Raw genomic sequence first — 25,441 nt, 5'->3', positions numbered from 1 at the left:
AATAAATTAACCTAAATTTACACTTATCAAATTTATAAACATATTAGAAATTTTACATTTGTATTTAGAATAATATATATTTACTGAACAACTTGGGAAAATACTGACCAAAGTGAAAAATTATCATTGATAATTCATTTATCGAAAGGTAGCTACCATTAAGCTTGACTTGTACTCAAGTTATTTTTTCCAAGGATATATTAAAAATATTTACTGAGGACTTAAGTGAATCTTGTAAGTGAGCTTATCTATTTCACTTGCTAAATATGTTCCATTTCAAAAAATAATCTACATATTTTAATAGAATTTCATGAACAAATTCCAACATATTAAAATAAACCCTGACATTATTTATCATTACTTTGTTTTTTATTGTGCACTCTAACAAAACTGTATGTAAACCCATTTACTTATTAGGGTATATCCACAGAGGTACTACTACTTGATTAAGGAATAAAATATTTTCAGTTTTTTGAAATGTGTTACCAAATTCCTTATAGACTGTGTCAGTTTATACTCTTACCAGCAGTGTAAAACTAATTTCTCATACATTAGCTTACTTTAGCCATAATAGTTTTACCTAGTCTTCATACACCTTCTTTGGTGAATTGGATTTCCATTTTTTAAAAATGGGAGTGCTTTATTTTTACTGTGCTATAAGTGCTCTTTACATATTCTGGGTATATGTCCTTTGTCATGTATTTTCTCCAACTCAGATTGCTTTTTTTCTTAACTATTATTTGAAAAAAAGGTTTTGCAGCCAAGTTAACTATTTTTCAGTTTCATAATTTTTGTGTTTTAAGACACTTTATCTGACATCAGATGATTTTCTCCTAGAAGTTTTACATATTTGATCTTTCACTGAAGCCCATGATGTACTTTAATATATAATATATAATAGTGTTTGGGGGAAAAAGGTCGATGTTCACTTTTTCCATCTATACATCCAATGTTCAATCATTTCTTGAAAAGATTACCATTTCCCCTTTCAATTTCTTTAATGATGCATTGAAAAATATCAACTGATCAAATATATGTGGATCTATTTCTGGATTCTTCTATTCCACTGTAATATGTATTTTTTACTTTATAATAAAATTTGAAATCAGGAAGGTTAAGCCCTTAAAAAATTCTTTTTAAAACTACTTTTGTCATTCCAGGATCTTTGCTCTTCCACATAAAATTTTAGAATCAGATTATAAGTTTCTGTAAATGAGCCTCCTGAAATTTTGATTGGCTTTAGAGAAGTCTTTATATTCTCTCTGCAATTTTCTTTGTGTTTATTTTCAGCACAGACCCTTTGCCTTGGATGTCTTTTGCTGGGTTTATTCTTAAGTATTACACATTTCTCTACTTATTTTTCTATTAGCACATAAGACTACAACTGAGTTTTTAGCTGTGCAAATTCACAAACACACAAAAGCTGTCAACCATATATCCATTACCCAGTTTCATAATTTTTAAATATAAACTGCATTCTGCAACTTGAAAAATTAATTAGTTTTAGGAATTATTTTTGAAGATTTCCTAGGATGTTTACATAAGCAATAATATCTACAAATACAAAATTTACTTTTTATTTCTTTTCATTCCCATACTGTTCTGACTAGGGCTCTCTGAACACAGATGAAACAAGGGTGTATCCTTGTCTTCTGATACTAACAGTGAAAAACTAAATTGCACTCCTGAACTATCATCATTTTCGCTGTATGTCCCTTTATCACTATGAAAAAGTTCTCCACTACTCCTGGTTTGCTGTTGAATTTTTTTCAGCATCTGTTACTAAGAATGTGGTCTTTTTCTCTTTTATGCCATTAATATGGTAAACTCATTTGGCTTTATTATTTGGTATTCAATTTGCTAATATTTTGTTTAAAATGTTTCATGAAGGATATTGGTCTGTAATTTTCTTTTTTAATATCTTTGTGAGTTTGGGGATTTGAGTACTGCTGACTTCACGAATGAGTTGGGCTACGAAGCCATCTCCTGTGCTTTCCCAAAGAATTTATGCTTATTAGTACTTTTTTAATGTTTGAAAGAACTCACCAATGAAACTGTATCTAGGTTTGAGGTTTCTTTTGGAAATATATATTTGTTGTTTTACTTTTTTAAATAACGAATTCAGTTTTTAAAATAGAAGGTGGGCTGGGGGCTTGGTTGCTTAGCATTTGGAAGGCCCTGGGTTCCATTCCCAGCATCACCCCCCCCCAAAAAAAAAACCTATTTGGATTTTTACTTCTATCAATTTGTAAGTGGCATTTTATTGAGAAATTTTCCCCTTTCCATATTTGTTATTCAATGTATTCATACTAGTTTAAAGCTGTTCATAGTATTCACTTAATATCCCTTTACTAGCTGCAGAATCTGGAATGATAATCCCTTTCTGCATTCTTAATATGGGTGATTTGCATTCTTTTATTCTTGTTCATCCTAGCTACAGTGTACCAATTTTGTTAATCTCTTCAATGAGTGACTTTTGGGGTTCATTTTCCCTACTATCTATTGTTATTTTATGGACAAGACAAAATATAAAACCAAAAATCTTTGCCATTTACTTTTACTTTTCTTTCCCTTTTGCCAATTCTTAGTTTTAAAATCTTAGTTTAACATCTTTCTCCTTTAAGCACTTAAAGCTCTAATTTTCTCTTTCAGCAGCATTTTAGCTGTATCACATGATTCAATGTTATGGTTTTGCTATCATTCAGTTTTTTTGTTTGGTTTTCGGTTTTTTGAGACTGAGTACTAAGAACTCCAAGGCTGGCCTTAAACAGGCAGCCATCCTCCTGCATCAGCCTCCCAAGTACTGGGATTACAAACACATACCACACCACCATGCACCATTACAACATGCACCATGCCTGCCTGCCTGCCTGCCTGGCTTTCTTTGACAGGGTCTTGATACATAGTCCACATTTGCCTTGAACTTGCCATATAGCACAAGGTGGCCTTGATCCTCCTGCCTCAGCCTTCTAAGTGCTGAGGTCACAGACATGTACTTTCATACCTGGCTTCTAATTTTCTTTTGATTTTCATCTTTGACACATGAATTAAAGACATTTTGTTCAAAGATTCACAAATATTTGGAGTTTTGCTAAACAGCTAATTGTGATTCATTTTTCATTTAATTCTATTGAGGTTACTGAATACACTTCCTATCATTTTGATCTGTTTAAGACTTATTTTATGGCTCAATTTTTGGTCTATCCCAGCGAATTTATCCCGTGCCCTTGACATGAATATATTTTCTGCAGTTGTTGAATCTAATATCCTACAAATGTCAATTAAGGCGATTTAAAATGTTATTGATATGTTGTTTTATTAAGGTTTTTTCCTAGTTCTATTAACTAAAGAGAGGCATTAAAGTCTATTATAATTATGGAATTGCCTATTTCTTCCTTTAATTGTCAGGTTTTGTTTCATGTATTATTCTGAGGCTCTATTAAGAGCACATAACCATTTATAATTATGCTTTTGTGATTAAATGTCCTTTTTGTCATTATGAATTTTATTATCTATAATAGTTTTCTTTTTATTCAAAATTATCAATATTAATTTATATTATTGAATGTTACCAACTAGAAGGACAAGCCTATTGAACAGTACTCATGTTTTAAAATTTCCATGTTATATTCCTAGCTTATTCTTCTAGATAATATTTAGATTAGTATCAATTTCTAAAAATAAGCAATTAAAATTTTGATTGGAATCCTGATTAAGCAAGAGATATGTTTGAGAGGACTTTTTCATAATTTGTTATTAAAAAATTTTTGTCTCAATTTAGTTTCTTTCCATATTTTAAAAATAATTTTCAAATAATTTGAGTAAATCTTTTTAAATATCTTTGAAAGTATCATTTCAATTTTTCTGTTAAATATTATGATTAAAATTGCTAAAGCAGTGGAATTCAATTCTGACTGCTCATCAGAATTGCCTGAGATATCCTGCAAACATTCAGAGTTGGCCACTTCCTGGGTCAGTCTGTTGTTGCCTCAGGCAAGAATCAGAACTACTGCTACTCATGAAGTCAAATGTAATCAACTTGCCACTGACAGAACTGAACTCATCATCCTCCAACACTTAAGAGAAGCAGGCACAAATGTGACACTCTATAGATACAGAAAATTCAAATAAGGAACTCTTGTGAGACAGTTTTACAAGAATTATGGAGCAAAAGGCAAAGATTTAGATCAAAATATAACAGAATTCTATTTCAATACCATTTTTTAATACATGAAATCAGTTCTAACATAAATGATGTGCTCTGAAGCGTCATATGTAGAGAAAGGAGATACTGTTATGCTACTTGCTTTATAAGCTTTGCTTTTATTAATGGATATAATTTTCAACTTTCAGAGTAAATTTAGGGATGAGTTTGTTGGCCTAAAATAAATGAGGAGAAGCCATTCATTTGCTGAGGTTTTAAATCACATTTATGTATGTATTGTGCTAGGGTTAAATCATTTTCTGTGATGTTTTCTATAGCTTTTAGAAACTGAGTTAACTGGCATAATTTTCACACAAATAACCCCATAATAGAACTTATTCCTTGTGACATTTAATAAATCAGCAAAATATTAGCTTCTCTAAAAAGATGGCTTAGAGTATATGTAAGAAAATAGGCTTTAATGATTAAATAGAGTTAAAATTTTGATTGAACACTGAGTCCAAATTAAATGTTTGAAAAATAAGGCTTCTGGAGTGTAATTTGAAACTGTCCCAAAGAAACAATCACCATGTTCTGAGGACTGAGTACCTCTGTACCAAGCCCACTGGTAGAGATTTAATAGGTTCTACCTTGATGTTTTCTGGGCCAAATACTTGTTCAGAAAATTTCCAAACTGGATCCACCTTCCCCACACGCTCAACTTGCATGTTGTTTACATCATTTAACTCCATAGAATCATCTCCCATTTGGCTTTTTTGATAATGCTTTTATCATTTAGAATATTTTGACTCATAACAGAAAAAAAAAACTTGCCTAAAATGATCAGGTTAACAGGTATCCAAACAAACAAGGAAATGAAAACCTCAAGAGAATGCAGGTAGTATCCTATAAATGTTTCAGTATTTTTGGAACAACGTATTTTGCCAATACAGTTCTGGAAATGCCTGCTCATTTGTGACCCGAGAAAATAAATGTGGAAACACTGGTGGGTGTGGGAACAATGTTAACATAAGTATCCCAGCATAAAAAATTTAAAAAGTGAAAAACAGAAATAAAGCCATTATCTTGTCTACTGAGGGTAATATCGTAGATAATTTCTGCGGGCAGAAGTTGCAATAAAAATACTAAATATGCTCCCTTTTATAGCTCTATGAAACATAAGCTGATTGGATAAAAATGAAATTCCCCAGGACATAAAAAGAGCATGGCAGAGACAGTTTTGCTCTTGCTACTGCACCCCACCCCAAGTACCCACAGGGACCAACCAGCCTGGGCCACTGAGGAGGAACTCCCCATTTACAAGAACTGCTGCATATCTGGAAAAAATAAACAGATCTTAACATTCTCCATCTACCAACTGAAAATGACTCACCCTCTATGAAAAATAATCAAGGGAAAAGGAATGTCAACGGTTTGCATAGTCTTTATTTAAACCCTGCCAGTAATTTTACCACCTTTAAATGTTCCCCAGTCCGTTGGAGAATGTATTTCTCTTGTTACTCCCCAGAGCAATAAGCTCTGGGGCTGCTAGAAAAGAATCACTACACAGACCATGGGGCAACCTAGGAGAGAGCTGAGTCCTTGGAGGGCAACTTCATCATAGGCTGCAATAAAGCAAAAGTAGGTCCCTCAGTGGAGTGGAAAATGTGCAAACTGTGAATAGGAAACTCCTAGCTACCTTTAAGTCAAAGGCACAGGGCTCTGAGCAAAGGGGAGGGTTGGAGCTGGTCCAGTTCAAGGAATTGTCAGATCTCAGTAGGATTAGTGTCATTTACAGGAACCAAGAAGAATCCATTTTGGACCATTTAGTTTATTTTCCTTCACTGCAGATACTGCAATAACAGCTATGAGAAATGCCTTATAAATCATCAAGTGTAGTGCACAAGCTATTTGCTATTATTCATATTCAATTGAATAGGTCATTTTTCACAGGCCCTTTTGCACTGGTTCACATGCGTAAAAATGCTCAACTGTTTCTATTTCTGCTAGACTTTCTGTTTTACATTACATCATTTATTCAATAAGAATTCATCAAGCAATGTCTACATACATGGTATTTTCTTTAGCAACTAGATTCCCTTGACTTCTTTATTCTGTTTAGCATTTGTGGGCAAGATGGAAAGGGGGTGGTGTACTTAAATCATATGTGATGCAGAATAAATTATGAAATACTGAAAACGTGCTAGACATGATGAAACACTAAAATGTGGCATCTCCTCTAGATACATTCAGCCCGAGATGAATGGAAATAATTTCCTGAGTCTAGAACGTGATTTATGACTGGATGTGATCATTTCTGAATTCAGTAACCCTAAACTTTATTTTCAAATTCTCTTCTGGTAAGAATGCATTTTCCCTTCTCCAAGCTATGCCACCCACTTTCTTGCTGAAAGTGGAACGTGAGCCTGCAAGGCTTGGTGGCCTCACAGCAGATGACACCACTCTTCTGTGTAGGTGGCACATGACAGCGCTCGCTGGAATTCGCTACAGGAAGGAGATCAGAATCGGCCATTCCCACCCACTCTATCCTGGAGCAGAGATCAGAGGCATCTGTCTCTGTCCTTTAATATCCTGAGTCTCCCATTAATATTCCTGGAAAACACAAGGATCATAAAAAAGACCCAGCTAGTTAAGGATGGGATGGAGGCCTTCAGTCTCTGTCCATACCACGCCAGTTCTTAAAGCTTTCATCAATTACATGGAAACTATTTAAGCAGAATCCAAGCCCACGGTCACTACAAGTCAGACTAAAGGTGAGCACTCCTTTTTCACCTGCAGGCCTTCCTTTCCATCATGCTGTGGACCTTCTGAGGACACAAGAGAACTAGCAAGGGGGCATCCCACATACTCTCTTTCCACTATTAGGCATCTTTATCCACCCTCTGGATAGCCAGAGGACAAGGGGTGCAGGTTTAACTTACCGGTCTTTGTGCTTCAGTGAATACCCCAAGTAGAAATCGTACCCACAGCCCAGGTGACAATATTCCTATGCTCACACTGACTAATCAAACTGCACATCAGAATTTACAGAAGAGTGATCTGAACACAGGAGACATCCTCGTAGCCATCTGAGCTGACTCAGTACAGTCATGCACCACTTACAAAATCCTTCTAAAATAATACTGTGCTTGCCAGTGAACACACAGACTGTTTCGCCTGTGTAGCCTATTTTTACCAGGCACACGGATACTTGCAGCTGTGTTTGAGAAGGATAACATGTACCTGAGAATTAAGCCTGGCATCCACAGAAGCAATTTCTACTCCATTCCATATAAATAGCAGGAGTAATGGAAGAATGCATTAAAATAACAATTAAAAAATATATGCAAGGAAAAAAGTCTTCACCCATTTCTAAGATTATTTTTAAAACTAATTTTGTATTAGCAATTGCTGTAATTTGTTTTTCAACATTAACTGTAATGATTACAGAACTTTTAACACAAGCACAAGCACTTGTAAAGAATATACAATAGGTAATCAAATTCTCTTAAGTCAAGGACGACAATAATTGAATAAACGCACCTCTATAGGTGACGTATGTGGCAAGGTTTTGCTGCCAGTCTGTTGAGCCACAGTCACACCAGGAGGCCAACAGCAAGGGCCCCACAGAGATCTTCTAGGGTAAAGAAATTTATCGCACCATAATACACTGAGAATCTACCCCAGGACTGATCAGCTGTCAGCCTATATCTGAACAACTGAGCAGAGTCGCAGTGGAATACACCAATGCATTTGGCACTCCCATTCCTTCCCCTTCCCTCTTTGAATGTCCAGGATACTTGAAATGATTTGGAAACAAAAGTAAAGAATGAGAAAAACAAACATAGAGCCACTAGGAGGATGTTGTCCTCAGAGCTTGCACATTATCTGGAAGAAGAGAGGCAGAAAGGCATCAGAGTCAGTAAAGAGCTGATGATTTTCCAACACCAGTTGCTTGCTCTTCCTTCCTTGTGAATGAATGCCTCCTCTGAAGAGCAAATAACCCTCTTCCCTGGCTACTTGTTCCTGGAAGCTACTTGTTCTTCACAAAAAATAAACACCTCTCTGAATTCACTGAAAACTTAATGATTGGGTTTTTTCCCCACAAGGCCACAGCAGGAACTTACATTTGAACTACCCCATGGGATGAATAGCCTAGACTTTCAAACGGGCAAAAGAGCCTATTGGCTAGAAAAAATACTAATGATGTTTCCACATGTAAGTTTTTTTCTTCATTTAGTTTTTCAGGTAAGTGAATCTTGGGGTAAAGAAAGGGGTAAATCAGTGAATGAAATATCTTTTATCTATGATACCATTTAAATTCAAACACATAAATAAGCCATTTTTATGTTTTATCTAAGGCTCCAGTCCCTCCACTCAGAGAAAAATATCACTATCCAGGAGACACTCAATCAGCCTTCACTAGAACTTACACTTCAATATCCTCATGTACCTGCGGTTCATCACAACTACACAAAACCTCAGTGTCCTCCTTTACCTAGTTTATCTCCAGTTCCCCAAACCACTCTTTTTCCATCCATTGTAGAGTGCGTAATGTTTCAATGATTCCATCCTTCAAACTATTATTTCTACAATACTGTAAACTATAGTACATCCATAATCTACTCCCTGTGGTCTAAGGCACAGGTAGTATATTTTAGAGACTATACATTGAGGTTTCCAAACTCACCTAGGCCCAGTAGGCCAGGCCTATTCCAGTTCCAATTAATCATGTTGGTTAGGCTTCTCTTGGCTCCTTCTGCCTCCTGACCAGCCCTGGTGCTTTCCCATGTAGTTCTGGTGATATGTTGTACTTCCTGTTTCTAGGATTCCTGAGCATGAAAACGTGGTTCATGATAGTCACTTTCATATCTGTGTGTCTTACCATATCAGATTAAAACAAACCCAGGTACATTTTATAATAAATTACAACTGCAAAAGTATTTATTGAATCCTGAATTTACCATGTTACGTCATGCCCGTGCAAATACAGTTGGAAGCTGTATTTATTCTAGCAGAGCTAGTGTTTATTATGTCTTCTGTAAAGCCTTTCCCCACCACCCCTATGCTGAACCCCTTCTGCTGGTGCCTCTACTGTTATTTTACACACAGCTCTTTGCTGAATCCTTGTTATTTCACCACTACATTGTTTTTGTCTGCAAGTTCATCTCGCCTCTCTTCCAATGCTGGGCTGTGAGCTATAAGAGACAGTGAGGGGCCGGGGATTTAGCTCAGTGGTTCCAGTGCCTGCCTCACAAGCGCGAAGTCCAGAGTTCAATTCTTGGTACCAAAAAGAGAGAGAGAGAGAGAGAGAGGGAGAGACTGAAACTGGGCTATGCTGATGTTTATCAGGAACACAGTCTACATTGCTTAGTAAACAATCTTGAGGAATTAAGTGCATTGCTAATGTCAGTATTCAATAATGCTACTGCTCAGCTTTGTTGCTTTAAAACAGAGCTTTTAGATTGAAATTATACATTGGAAAGGAAAATAAGTTAATCAGTAAAAATTTCAGACACAGCTTACTCTCAGTCAATTAAACTATCCACAATAAATACAGACAGATAACATCTTATTGGTGACACAACCAGTCAAACATACTGACTTGGAAATCTATTTTCACATGTATATATCGTAGAGGTATACAATATTACTTTAGAATTCATAGCAAAACACCTCCAAAACACACACACACACACATGAGCCTGACCTGATGGCACACAACTGTAATCCCAGCACTTGGGAGGCTGAGGTAGAATGATCATCAAGGGTTCAAAGCCAGCCTGGGCTACACAGTGAGTTCAAGGCCAGCCTGAACTACATAGCGACCAAATCAAAATGAAACAAACACCCCCGCCCCCCCCCCAAAACCACACGAGAAAATAACTTGTTTGTGAGCTAGAAATTTATGTGAATCTCCTTTTCATTTCTTAAGACCACTTTGAAATTTACTCCAACGAGGAATTAATAAGTGATATAAACAAACTGGTCTCTCCATTCCCATGAAAGGTAGTTTAAGATTGAAATTTTTAATTGTTAGAATTCTAGATAAGTACACCGTTTGGGAGAAAGAATATACGCCTATACCAGTTTTTAAGAACTCTAACAAATCTAACATGTAAAAGGGAACAAACATCACTTTTTAAAGTGTTGATCATAAATTTCTCCATCTTATAGTATTCAAGTGTATGCTTTCAAGTGATGAGATTTTGTAATTTACTCTAAGCCAGGAATAGGGATATACAAACAAATTCTTTAGTATACACGGAAGGAGCTAAGTTAGGCTTGCTTACGTTCTTGAAACAAAACAACTCTGGCCCTTCCAAGTCTACACAAGCAGACACACTGAGCTTTTACTATTTATTTAGAGGTGCTTCTTGGAAGGGCTTCAAAGTGGTGCAAGAGTGTCCCAGTTCTCCTACTCTCTTCAGATAATTCCCAACATCAATAAAAAGAAAACCAGCTTGCAACTTGTTCACAACCTTAGGCTGAATTCTAAACCCAAGCTCACCAGCTGCCATGAGTGGATAAATGTTCTGAACATCAAGCCTCTTACAGGGGACAAGTGAAATTGCATTTTAAAAGCATTGCAGAGTGAACCTCTCTGAGCCCCAAGGACAGCATGGTGAGTTATTAGTGTGTCTGGTCCACATGAAAGAGAAGCACAGTAGCATGTTCTCTGGCTTACAGCTAGCAGGTCTGGATAATCATTTGGAAAAAGACTGGAGATTATAGGGACTGACGCAGGGCCACATATTCAGTACAGACTGGGGGGTCTGGTTTCCAACTGGCTGGATTTGAATTTGGGCTCTAGAATTTGCTAGTTCTGTGACCTTTGCCAAGTTACTACTTCATCTCTTTAGTTTCCACATGCAAAACAGAATCATAATACCTAAGTCACAGGGCTGTCATAGGGAATAAAGATAATGAACATACAATGCAAGACATGTTGCCTCAACCAAAGAATGAAGTGTCCAGTTCTGTTACTCTCAAGAAACACTTCCAAAACTGCTATATAAATTCAATGCAATCCTGATTGAAATCCCAGAAGCATACTTCAGAGACTTTGAGAAAACAATCCAAAAATTCATTTGGAACAAGAAGAGATCTAGAATAGCAAAAGCAATTCTAGGCAATAAAGACAAGAAGGTAGGGGGTATCACAATCCCCAATTTGAAACTACACTACAAAGCTACTGTGATAAAAACAGCATAGTACTGGCAAAGAAAGAGACCCGAGGACCAGTGGAACAGATTAGAAGATGCAGAAACAACTCCAGACACACTCAGCCACTTCATCTTCCACAAAAAAGCCAAACACCCTCATTGGAGGAAAGATAGCCTCTTTAATAAATGGTGCTGAAAAAAATGGGTTTCAACTTGCTAAAGATTAAAACTAGACCTATATCACTCACCATGAACTAAACTAAAATCAAAATGGATTAAAGATCTAAATATTAAAACAGTAACACTAAACTGGCTGGAAGAGAGGTTAGGTAGAACTCTTGAAGACACTGGTGTAAGGAAAGATTTTATGAACAAAACATGCCCGTGAACTAGCAGAAAGAATCAACAAGTGGGATCTCTTCTTATTAAAAAGCTTCTGCACAGCAAGAGAAACAACCAACCGTGTGAAGAGACAACCCACAATGTGAGAAAAAATTTTCACCAGCTGTCCCTCAAAGATCTATTATCCAGAATATACAAAGAACTTAAAAAAATCAGACCTCCCAAATTTAAAGACCCAATCCAAAAATGGGCATCTGAAATAAGCAGACATTTCTCAAAGAAGTAGAAATAGCAAATAAACGTATGAAAAAATGTTCAACGGCGAGATGCAAATGAAAATAACGCTGAGATTCCACCTCACTCCAGAAAGAATGACTGCTATCATGAAATCAAGAAATAACAAATGCTGGTGGGGCTGTAGGGAAAGAGGAACCCTGCTCCACTGCTGGTGGAAGTGTAGACTGGTGCAGTCACTGTGGAAATCAGTATGGAGATACCTGAAAGAACTAGGATTGGAAGTCCCATCTGACCCAGCTATTCCACTGCTGGGGATCTTCCCCAAAGAATTAAAACAATCATACCACAGTGATATATGTGCACCCATGTTCATAGCAGCACAATTCATGATAGCCAAAACTTGGAAGCAACCCAATTGCCCATTAACTGGAGACTGGATAAAGAAAATGTGCTTTTATATATATATATAAAATGGAGTATTACTCAGCCATAAAGAATGAGAAGCTAGAGACATAGCTAAATGGATGCACATTGAGGCGATACTTTTAAGTGAAATAAATAGGACACACACATGTAAATATCGAATAGTTTCTCTAGTGTGAGAAACTGAAAGTGTAAATAAGGACTAAAAGGTATAATAGATAATGTGAAATAGGAAGAAAAGGGGCAAAGGGGAAGGGGAATTGGGAGGGGTAGGGGAAAGAAAGAAGGAAATGGAATTAATATGAGAAAAAGAAAAAATGGAAACAAAGTCTTCGTACATAGGGAGGGGTGGAGGGGTTGAAGAGAGGGCAGGGGAATGGGGAAAAAATAAGAACCAAGATGGATTATGTAAAGGTGCAAATTTCCAATGATGAATGTCATTATATTGTATACCTTAAATGTACCAATAAAATTAATTTTAAAAAAAGAAATATGAATAATAGGTATGCCCTCTACAAACTACCCTGACCAAGTTGGTTAGGGGAGGCTTCATAACCAAAGGTGATGTCTCCAAAGTCTCAGCCCACTTCAAATTTAAGCACAAGCCACACTCCATGATTAGCAAGCTAAGAACTTTTTATGATTTCATGTTTTCCCTTCACAATTTCTTTACAAAATTGAAGACAATAATCTTTAAGAATACTGACCCAACGGGTTAATAAATGTTACTCTTGTATAAAGTACTCCACTCTATCAATTCTACCAATGTTATAGTTTTCAAGAAATTCAGAATTACTTTTTTGCCTGAGTAGAACTCACCAGAAGAAATCAGGACTGAGAGAGTCAGAAAGACTTTTTTTTTTTTTTTTTTTTTTTTTTTTTTGCGGGGCATTCATTTAATAAGGTTGCTTCTCCACTTCCCCAACATCCCATACTCACCCCAAACAACTCATTGAACAATAAATTATGTATTCATCCCATTAGAGAATTAGGTAAACTTCAGATTACAAAACCAAGGCCAAAATAATTTTGCAGTATTAGAGTGTGTTCAAGAAAGCAGGCAAAATTTAACTGGATTAGATTTCCACACGGGATGACTGAGTTCCAAATGACACCCTCACTGAGGAACATGACATTCCTCTTATATGTGGAAAGACAGTAGATGCATTCTTAGTCACCGAGGAAGAAATTTTCTGTCTTGACAGCTAACACTATTGCTTTTTCACTGCTCTTTTTCCTTCTCCTTTCTTTGGTTTCCCCTTTCCACAAAGCTTCTTTAGATGCCTTTGTTTGTTCATCCTTAAAATCCTGATGCTCATCTCTATAGAGGCCAAGAAAACGGAGTGTGCCCATGAGTGCGAAATATGTGTTGTGGTTTGGATACCAGTCATAGGTCTCCTTCCTCTTTGCCATGGGCTGCTCACTGAAAAGTTTCACCACTTTCATGGATTTGGAGTCAGTCGGCCTGGCAACCTCATTGAAGATTCGGGCACTCAGGCAGCTCATGCGCAAGGCATATTCTGAAAGCGAAGACGTTTCCTGAGCAGCAAAGAGCAAGACTCCCTGGTCCTACCCTTCCTCACCCACGCGCCCTGACCCCAAGACTGAGTTCTGATTGAGATTTTCTGAGCTGCTGGATATGGTTATACCTAAAAGCTATATTTAGTCCTATAATTTTTCACAGTTACACAACAGTTACATAAGTCAATATATTTCTCGGGGAGTATTTGGTTTCTGTTACTTACAACAAAAAAATTCATTAATAATAAGGCACTGAATTCTACAGCTTTATAACAACAATGGCACCATAACAAAATGTTCACTTACTAACATCTGCCAGCCTAATAAACTTCAACTGCTTTTGTTTCCTCCACTAACTCTCACTGACAGCATCCTCTCCAGACCCTGATTTCTGCTCCTCCTCTCTAAGATCATGCTGGCTATTTTCTTTGCTCTCATACTCTTCTTATCATCTGCCCTAATCAATTTCTCCAGTTAAGAAAATACCAAGTCCTTGTTTATAAAGGATGACCTAGGTGCCCCAGAAAATGACAACTCTCTGAAACTGCTGCCCACGCACAGTGTTCATCATCTGGCCTCCCTCCACCTTCTCAGCCCCATCTCCTACTATCCCATCCTACACTCTGGTCCAGCTCAGCTCACCCAACTCACAAAGACCTGAAAATAAATCAATCACTGCTTCAAACAACAAGTTTTGGCGCAGTTTGTTTTATAGACATGGACACTGGGAACATAAGCCCAAGGGATATAAGCTCCTGAGTGAAGATGGACTCTACGCAGGGTAAGTACGACTTAACAAGATGGCACTGAATACTATACAAACACTTCCCAAGCAGTAGAGCCCATCTTTGGAACCACCAGGGTAAAATAGGAAAAACACTCTAGACTCTGAGCCCAAAGGTCAGAGTTCTGCCATCATGACTGGCAGAGAGTTAAGTTGCTGAGTGGCAGTTTCCCATCCAGGAAAATAGGCCTATTATGGAGAATGCTAGACACAAGAGCATGGTCTCCAATGCTAATATTTTTATTAAAGAGTTTAATGTTGTTATTGGGCACCTTGTCTTTTTTTTGGTACTAGGGATCGAACTCAGGACCTTGTGACCACTGAGTTAAATCTCCAGCACCCTGTCTTTTTATTGGGGGCAGGGGGGAGCTCAGGAAAAACCAGAGACAATTCTCTTCAGACACTAATTGTTTAAAAAATAATTTTTAAAAATGAATATAGTAACTCTGCATTAATCACATCCCCACTATTTAAGACCTGTTCTAGATATTCAAAAGACTGATAACCATGAATTCAGCAGTTTTTACAAATGGTGGACTGCTTAATAAGTGAGGTAGCTTGGAAGATTTGAGATAAATCTCCAAAATCTATTTCATTTTGGGAGGGCAACACACATGTATCACTTCTGATTCAGCCTTTGTAAAAATGTTAATGAAAACAGTGGCATATATAGCAAAATACTGAAAGAAACCTGCACTATAATAAAGGACCTACTACAGTTTCTTGGGCTAGTTCCTATAAATATTTTTAGTAATATGAATTTATGTAGCAGGTGGGAATCATACTATTACACTTCATCTTAGCCCAAAGGTTGAGAAGTGATAATCATACTATTATATTATTTAGAATTTCTTCAAAGAGTTTTCATTTGTTTAATAATGCACATAAATGTTCTAGATGGGAGCTTTTAAAAAAATCTTAAAATTTAATTTTCATAGGTTCATGATCATTTCCCAGAGAAATGGTAATATTCAATTTAAGGCTTTTCCTAGCCACCCTATCTACAGTAGGAATCTACCTGCTATTCGTTTAGCACAAGATCTCATCATGGTTTGTAATTATTTTAATATACTCCTCTTACTTAATCTCCTTGCCTGGAAGATTATAAATACCATGTTAAGTGTTAATTTAAGTTAAAGTTTACATACGTAGACTCATTGAATGCTGAGCATATTAAGATAACTACTTTTATGTCATTTGTTAGAATGGTAAACTGAGATTTAGGGAATATAAATTTCTTAAACTCACACAGTTAACAGTTAGTCCAGATTTTATTAGCCTCAATGCCTTATATTAGAACCAAAGAACTTCTCTTCATAATTCATCTAATAGTGTGGCAAAAATCCTTTAGAAATAGCTGAAGTGATAAGAAAAAAGCTTCAACACACTTCTAAAATGACAAACGGTTATATTTAATGTTATTCATTTCAATGCTCGCACTTTACCTTAGCTAATGTGTTCTTACAAGCACTGCAGCACCATGATTAATTTAACAAAAATGCTACCCCTAAGAAATACATTACTTCCCTCACTTTGTGCAGTTTCCCTTTTCACAATTTCACTTGCCTACAGTCAACTGAAGTTCAAAAATATGACAGAAAAAATTCTAGAAATAAACAATTCATAAGTTTTAAATAACATTGCAATATATTTTATAATCATATTACTTTATTATTATAGTTAATCTCTTACTGTGCCTGATTTATAAATTAAATATTATAGGTATGTACACATAGAAAAAACTGTATATGCACACATATGTACACAAATACTGCATATATGTATATATACTACTATGTATGTAGTATATGTATACACACACAATCTGTGGTTTCAGACATTCACTAGAGGTCTTTAAATGTATTGTCCATGGATGCAGGGAGACTAGTGTAAGATCAAATCTCTGACTTCAGAGACTAAAGAAAGGCAGGAACCTGATGCCCAGTCCTGGTCCTATTTCCTGCTCGAGTCCTGAGAAGTTGCAGATTCTGACCATATGGCCAGCTTCATTACATTTCCACTTGATCATCTACAATGCAACTATCTCAGGGTCCCAGAGAGAAATTTATGTTTACTTCTAAAAAATTTCCCCTAAAATGGTTTTAAAAACAGTCTGTCACACATTTGGGTTTTAATGGCCATTAAGGCTAATAATAAACTGCTAAATAACCAACTCTGATCAACAAATTTCAAAAACTATGGCTCAAATTACTTTCCTAACTCCAAAAGATTTAGCATTCCAAATTTATGTGGGGTGCATATGCATATGTTTGAGTGTATATACATATGTAAACATATATATATATATATATATATACACACATTCATACCCTCTTTGTACAATCCATACCTAGTCAGAACACATTTGTGCAAATCCACATATAAGCATCCAGGTTTATTGAAATCACAGGTTTTTCAAACCTTTTTAGTTCCAGAAGCAATCTAGAAGGGGAAAAAAATCATCCTTGTGGAAAAGTGGGATGCTCAGCAAACACCCAATGCCTTGGTCAAAAAGAGTTAAAGGACAGGTGATGTTTCTGACCACTGTCCCCATCCCCGGCATCAAGCTGGCACCAGGCACATCATAGGACCCACAGTAGGTAGCCCTTTCTCTGCCCCCTCCAGCATCCTCCCCCGTGTATGTAAACTGCTACCACACAGGTGCTTACGTGAAGTGCACACTGGGCATCACCTGCAGGGACCTGGCTGCACTGCAGAGTATGGTTCTTATCTCTTTGAGAAGAGTCTGGTTCTTTCCTGCAGTATGACTAGGAAAAACTATGTTCTCCAGCAGGCAATCTGAACAGTGAGAGCAGGTAGTCAAGAAACACTACTTACCACTTACCTTAGAGCCAGCATTGGCTCTGATGGGAGAATGGGTAAGGGGAATGAATAAGAGCAGCTGAATACAAGCAAACTATTTCAAAAGCCGAATTATCTAGACTGTTGCTTCTCTACCTTTTTGATCTCCGAACCCTTCTATACTCCTAAAAATTATTAAAGGTACAAACAGCTTTTGTTTATGTGACTTATAACTATTACCTTATTAAAAATTGAAACCAAAAAATTTTAAATCATTTTAAAACAATAAATCTAGCAAATGTTAACATAAACAACATATTAAAAAATCATTAAATGTTTCCAAACCTAAACAAATTAATTGACAAGAAAGGCATTGCTCTGAGTTCCCACATTACTGTAATGTCTGGCTTAATAAAAGATAGGGGCCAAGATTTAGCTGTTTCCACCACCTGCCTCGCTAGCGCAAGGTCCTGAGTTCAATCCCCGGTAACAACAACAACAAAAAGACAGCTAGATTCTCATATTTGCTTTCTCCCATTCAATGTGTTGTGAAATCATATGCCATTATAACTCTATGTAACCTCATAATCAAAAGACAGTAGAAAAAGAAAACAATGTCTACTATTAAGAAAACTGTTTTGACCCAAAGACTACTTAGAAGGGTTTTGGGACTTGGGCCCTTGTATTACACCTGGAGAATTGCTGGTCTATATTATGCTCCTCTGTCTTTATTTTCCTTTCATCACCATCCTTTCATGAAGTCTGCTCGAACATTTCGGCCTTCAATCAGTTTTACTACAGAGAATGAAGAGTCCTCCGTTTATACTTGTGCCAGAAAGATAAAGAATGAAGAGCAACCTCCAAATATCAAATGTCACTGTGGTGGTAGCCTGTGGACCCAAAGAGTCTACCTTGTACCTCTCCAAGAAAAAGTAAGCTTCAGATTTAATAAAGCTTAGCCTTTCAGTTGAACCCTTTCTATCCACCAGAAACTATACACATAAGGATTTCGGAAAAAGAAAAGGCTTGATGAATATATGATTATATGCTACATTTCTAAATTTAGAGACTACTAACTAGTGTGGTCAGAGAAAAGTTCACTTTCCTTTTTCATGATGACTAAAATATGATGGGGTATTAAAAAGAATAGAAAGTCAAAACAAAACAGGAAAAAGTGAGAGAGTGACAAAAAGTATTACAACCCACACCAAAGGCAACGAACAGGGATGCCACTTACAAGGGCCTGGAAGCCACACACAGAAGACCCAGCAGTGGCGCTTGCTTTGGGAACAGCATGCAGGAGCACATGCGAAAGAAACCCTAGGCTGGACCACAATTTCTTACCACTAACTATTCTCTACATACTGTACTATGGAGTGAAAAATAATAATAAAAAAGTACAGCATTCCTGGCTCCACAGAAATGTATACTCAAGAACACAAGAGAACTAGGGAATACTTAAATATTGTTCTCCTTGGTGGTCCTAATATTATCTAAGAAAAAAGAAAATCAAGATAGGAAAGATATATTCACCTAAAATCAGAGAAATGGATATTTTTAAAAGATAAAAATGGGAAATTATTTCTTTGTCTATGCAATATTTATTAATTTAACTTCTTTGATAGAAAGAAGCATCTATATTTATCAGGGGGAAATTTGGAGTCAATCTAATCCAGTCATTCAACACAAATGTACAGAGCCAAGTGCACCAGAGCAGTGAAAAAAACCCTGATGTCATGGAGCTTACATTCCAGTGGAAAAATGAAAACGTGAAAACATGCAATATATCAGAGACAACTGAGTGCAGAACATAAGGTTTTTGAGGCTACTGGAAAGTCTTTATCATTACTCAGTGAAGGCTGAGAAGGCCGTGAGTTGAAGGGAGATGTGGTCTGAAACCTGTTTTAATAGGACCACTGCAGTTGCTACCAGAGTAGAGACTATAATGCACCGCAGAAGCAAGGGACCATTAGGGAACTCTTAAAACAATCCAGACAAGGGGGCTGTGGTAGGCAGAATGATGACCCCCAAGGATGTCCCCATCTTAATGCCCGGTACCCGTGAATAAATATGTTGCCTTACATAACAACAGGGACTTTGCAGATGTGATTAAGAGTCATGAGATGATAGAATAATCTTGGATTATCCTGGGTGGGTTAAATATAATTTCCATGGTCCTTATAAGGGGAAGATGAAAGTTTCCACTCAGAGAATGATGTGACAGCAGAAGCTGAGGTCAGAAAGACAGAGAGATTAGAAACTGCTGTGCTGCTGGCTTTGAAGATGGAGAAAGGAACCACAAGTCAAGGAATGCAGTCTCTAGAACATGTGAGAACAAGGGAATGGGTTCTCCTACAGAACCAGAAGGTTCTGACAATGGTTTAGACTTCTGACCTCCAGAACTTGACATAAAAAATATGTGTTTTGGTTTTTTGTTTTTGGTACCAGGGATCGAACTCGGGACCTTGTGCTTGTGAGGCAGGTGGCGGAACCACTGATCTAAATCCCTGGCCCAAATATGTGCTGTTTTTAAGACAATAACTTGGTGATAATTTGGTACAGCAGCAAAAGATGACTAATGTACGGTAGTGTCATCCAGGAGGGTAAGCAGCAATAGGATTAGGAGTATATGTTTCAGAGGCAATGAGATTTACAGAGATTGGCTTGAGGGTGGGAGGAAAGGATAAACCAAGTCTTACTCTACAATTGTTATCCTTGCAACTACAAAAATGGATTGACTTTTGGTTGGAATAATGTTGGTAAAGTGTGATTACAATAGGTACAAAGAGTGTAGAGGAATTGGGGTCAGTTAGTAAACAACTCTATCAAGGACTTTTCATGTAACGGGACAAAAAGAAATGTCACAGGAGCTACAGGGGAGGCAGGTTCAATTTGAGAAAACACTGTTGTGACAGAAGGCTGGAGATATTTGTTAAAAGAAGTGTCCCTGAATGTATGAGAGGACACAGAACTAAGTGTGCATGGCCAGCTCAACCTGAGCCATGAACACAGATTGTCTGCCCAGAGTGAGGCTAAAATGTGACTATGTGGGCTGACAGCATGGTGAGAAAGGATGGATATTTTGTTGTTTTGTTTTGGTGGTAATAAGGATTGAATCCAGGGAGCATGAACTACATACTCAACCTTTATTTAAATTATATTTTGAAACAAAGTTTCACTAGGTTGCCAGGCTGGTCTTCTACTTGAGATTGTTCTGCCTCAGCCTCCTGAGTAGCAGGGATTACAGCTGTGCACAACTGTACTGGGCTAAGGATGGACATTCTTTCTGATTGCTGTTATGCTCAGAGAAATTGAAAGCAGCACAGAGTGAAGCAAAGGGAAGTTCACTAAAGGTCTCAAAGTAGAGAAGAAAGTGTCAAACAATTTAGAAGAGCTGAGTAACAGCACCACAAATGCCACCCAATTGCCAAGAAGCACAAAAGATCAACAGGATGATATTACCTGTGAATTTAAAGTGAGCCCAGTTAGTAAGGTGAATGGTTCTTCTCCAGGTGGCCCGACCCTACTGGTGTGGGCAAGGGCTGACAGAGAGCTGAATTTAACAAGCACCTGGGCTCTCCTAGCAAGCACCAAGAGAATCAGGGCATCTGGAAAGGAGAAACTGCTGCAATTGTTTATGAGCTCTTAATGTGTAAGAAAATGTAGGGAAAACTAAGGTTTCATTAAGTAAATGATATGCAGTGATTAAAAGACAATATTGAAGAATATCTAGGGACATGTTTTCAATATAGTGAAAAAGAAAGCAGGTTGTACAAATTACTATATAGATCATATTTCCACTTTTTCAGAGAGATATATATGTTCACTAATGCAGAAAAAATGGTTACCTTTGAGTGATGGAAAAAGTTCCCTTTTTTGTGCTGTAGAAGTCTATAAAGAACATTTATTACTTTAATAATTAGAGAAAACTTATTTTTAAATAGTACAGCTATTAAAAGTCCTTGCAAATCACATTATTTATGATTGTACTCACCTAAATTACATGTTTCAAGGTGCTCTCAAATCAAAACAGGTGCCACCAAAGCTCATTAAGATCAAACAGATGTAATAAGTAATGCATTTGACTGGGCTGTGTTTCTGTGTGGAGGGCTGGCCAGGTAGAATGTTACTGAAAAATACACATGGAAGGCCTATATTCACAGTACACATCTAGATGGCAGGATGTATATAATCGCTCCTGGCTAGTTAGCCTTTCTGGTTCACTGGTAAATATTCTGAATATCATCCTAGTTCACAGCTAATAGAAAAATAGCTGATGAGATAATGTAGAGGACTAATGAGGTTTTGATTCTCTAATATATGAATTACAGGACAGCCAAGCAGGTGAAGACATATGAGTACTAGAAAGACTGAAAATGTTTAAAATGCTTGATTAAAAAGTGAAGAATATAACCTGGTCACTTAACTGTTATGGCAATGGGATTACTGGATAATCTTTAAGTCAATAATTTAAAATCAAATGCTACAAATTTCCATGAAGAAAAGGAAATAAAACTGTCTGGTAGATGAAAAATTAAAACTCAGTCATGAGTGAGAAAAATGGAGTCAAAGTCTAATTTCACCTGGGTCCATTTGATCATGTACAAAAAATGAAAAACTGACATGTGACTTTAAAATACCATATAATCCCATCTACCCAGTTAAGGAGAAAATTAACAAATACCTGTACAGCCAGTAGAGCAAGGTGTTACAAGTTACAAATACGATACAAGCTGTCAATGTTAATTTAAATGTTAAAAGCTCTCCATCGTCATTGCTATCCTGTAATCCTCATCCCTCAGTTACATATATCACAAATGTAAAACCTAGTTTCTTGAATACTGTGGCTTTTGAGGAAAAAAGTATGTAAATTAATAACCTCTCATAATATAACTCATTTTAAAGGTGTATCTTGAAGCTTACCAAAAGTTATGCATGGTTAGTAAAAGTTTACCAAAAGTAATACTTTGTTAGTTACAATTTAAAAACAAATTGGCTTAGAATCAATTTGAGACTGAGATACCACAGACATGTAACAACAAGGTTCTACAGAAGACCTTATACAACTCTCTGGGAAGAAAAGAGCTGAATAACAAAATTTTAGATTATAGGGTTACCAAAGTGCTTACAACATTTTAAATCATTTGAAGAGCACCAGAGAAAAATGTAGCACAAAGTGATTTTCAAAGCAATGAAAAGTAGAATTATAAAGGCAGTTTGCACATCTAAAAAAAGGCATGTGGAAAACTGATAAACTGATGACTTTCCAAATTAAAGTAAGTTTATTAGTGGAAATATTTAGCAAAATTATTTCAATGCTATAGGAAACTCCTGTCTAATGTCAACCAACAGTACCTAAACTAGAAAGTATATTCATAAATTAGTAACATAAAAACATTTGCATTACAGGCAGCCATCATTTATTCTGATAAAAATTATTCTACATCAAAATTATTTGACATCAACTCTCATTTCCTTTTAGAAACACTGATATAACGTCTTATGCTTTTGTTCCATGTTCAAATTCTTTTAGATACTGCATTGCCTAATCATATTTGAATACAAATGATGTACTATTTCAGCCTGAAAATGGGGAACATCAAATGGTTACAAGAGGCAACATTAGCAAATGCTATGAAATTGTACAGGCAAATGGGCTGAAGGTCATACAGCCCATCTGCTTGCTCAGAGGATCTACTGAAGACTGACTTTATGGCAGAAGATCTCGCCCTTCTCCCTCACCTTTAATCTTACTGTCTTGCCCACCCCTCGGCTTAGATCCTCCTTCTCATTTATGTCAGCAAATGTAATGGGAAAGAATCTACTTGTACAACTATCACACTTTTACAGGAATACTGCTGAAAGCAACACTGATCACGTCACCCAGCGGCTCCCGTCTAAAGAAGTGAAGAAATTTTAGACCTCAGTACTGGGAGAAGTTTGCCTTTTCTGAGGAAATAATTGCAAAGGGTTTTTTTTGTCCTTAGAAACAACACAAACCAAGTAACTGGCCCTGTTCATGTTTTATTTTCCCTACCAGGAAGCATAAAACCCCAACTTTTACTTCCATGATTCATTGTACTATTTTGTTCTGAATCTCAAATAAGATGTGATAAAATAAATGGTCTTATAACTAAAAGTTATGAAAGCTACTGTTCTGGTCCCTAACTTTTACATTCTTATATTTTTCTATTTTGCGATTTTTATTCTTATAAGCTACCTTAAAAACTATGTGGGACAGTCATGGAAGTAAGTAAATGTGATCAGCTGTAGTAGTGTATCAGTTTATTGTTTTTAATGACTTACACATTCTTCATTTTATTTTTATCTGACAAGACAAAAAAACTCCTTTAGCATTATTTCCACAGGCTTCTTCTGAGCTGAGTAATTCAGGAGCACTGGAAGATGGCTTTTGGAGACGTGAAAAGAGCCACTGACTATCTTTTTCATCAAAATATTTTTCCAAACTAGAACAACCTTCAGCCACCAATTTGCTGGCCCTTCTACCTACTGAGCAGAAAGCCTTTTCAGCCTTGACACCTAATCAGTACCCTGACATTCAATTACACAAAACACACCTGCTTTGCAATGCATACCCAGCCCTCAGATCAGCGGTTCTCAAACTTGGGCACACATCAGAGTCCAAGTCATCTGGACAGCTGGGGAAGACAGTCTTCTCCAGCCCTGAGTTCCTGAGTCAGCTGACCTAGAGTGTGATGGGGCAGTGTAAGAATCCACATTTCTAACAAGTTCCCAGGCAAGGCAATGCCGCTGGCCTGGTAACCACACTTCGGTAACCAATGCCTCAGATCATTCTATTTCCCTGCATAATAATCTCCAGACCTCTGCCCGGCCCATCATATTAAGCACGTGGATGCTTCAGTGTGGTGCCCATCCTGGTGCTGATGCATCAGTTCAAGCACCTATGCTCCACTTTCAGTTAACTTTGTGCCAAGAGCAAACAGATCTTCAGACGCACTTCTCACTTCTCGGTTCCATAACATACTCATTTTTTAAAAGACTCCTGGAATCCCACCTCTTCCAAGGAGCCACATATAATTCATCTTCAAGAATGCTTTCATCAGTACTTTAACACTTACACCAGCCTGTCTTGTATTATAATCAGTAGCTTTTACCTAGCTCTTCTCCAAGGCTTGTCTGATCTGCCCTTATTTATTTACAGGGAAGAGAAACTGTCTTGAGCCACAGCTAAAATATATAATATTGCCAGGTGTGGTGGCACATGCCTATAATCCTATTACTCGAGAGGCTGAGGCAGAAGGATCGCTATGAGTTCGAGGCCAACATGGGCTACATGATGAGTTCAAGACCTGCCTGAACTACATACTGAGACCCTGTCTCAAAAAACAAAACAAAAAACCCCACTAAAATTATGAATAAAATATATAATATAATGTATATAATAAAACTTCCTTTTAAAATTTTTTGTTATTACAAAAGAGGAATATAAAAAGCAGGCTGTAGGTTGGACATGCCTGCTACATTACATAGGACTATGGTGAAAAGGATGAACCTCGAATTAAGACCTGGGACCAACTCTCACTAGACACTTAATAGCTATGTGATACAGAACACAATATTTAACTATGAGCCAGAAAGTGAGGTAACAAGAGTATCTCCTCACAGGGAGCTTTGAAGCTCAGTTGAAAAGAAAAAACTGGGCAACCCACTTTCCAGTTCCCCTTCTGTCTCTCTTAGGCAGAAGCTTTCTTTCTCCCAATAAATTTTTCCTACTCTTACCCTCCGTTGTTCCTAGAATTCATTCTTCGATTTTAGAGAACATGAACTCGAGTTTCAGATATCTAGCAGGTTTGGGAGTTATATCTCTTACCCCTATATCATTTTGGAGGTTCCACTGAGATTACTGGTCAAAGGTAAGAGTTTGCTTTTGTTCCATAGGTTCTAACTTTGGTCTTTTTGCTTCATAGCTTGTTACTATTTCATAGGCTCTGGCTATTTGTTTCTTAGATTCTGGTTTTTGTTTCATAAATTTTGGCCTTT

The 25,441-nt window shown here is 36.9% G+C and overlaps 1 protein-coding gene and 1 pseudogene across 3 annotated transcripts in view; both read right to left on the bottom strand.

Annotated features, from left to right (window-relative positions):
- The window catches only part of Cttnbp2 (cortactin binding protein 2), a 454,755-nt gene that overhangs the window by 117,327 nt on the left and 311,987 nt on the right, over positions 1-25,441 (bottom strand). The window lies entirely within an intron of this gene.
- Positions 3,783-14,247, bottom strand: LOC106007814 (small ribosomal subunit protein mS33 pseudogene; annotated as a pseudogene).

This window comes from Heterocephalus glaber, unplaced genomic scaffold, assembly GCF_053883595.1.
Source record: "Heterocephalus glaber isolate CG9 unplaced genomic scaffold, H.glaber_assembly_v1.0 deba00000546, whole genome shotgun sequence".
Lineage (NCBI taxonomy): Eukaryota > Metazoa > Chordata > Mammalia > Rodentia > Bathyergidae > Heterocephalus > Heterocephalus glaber.
The sequence above is the reverse complement of the archived record's forward strand: the minus strand, read 5'-3'. Positions and strand labels throughout refer to the sequence as shown.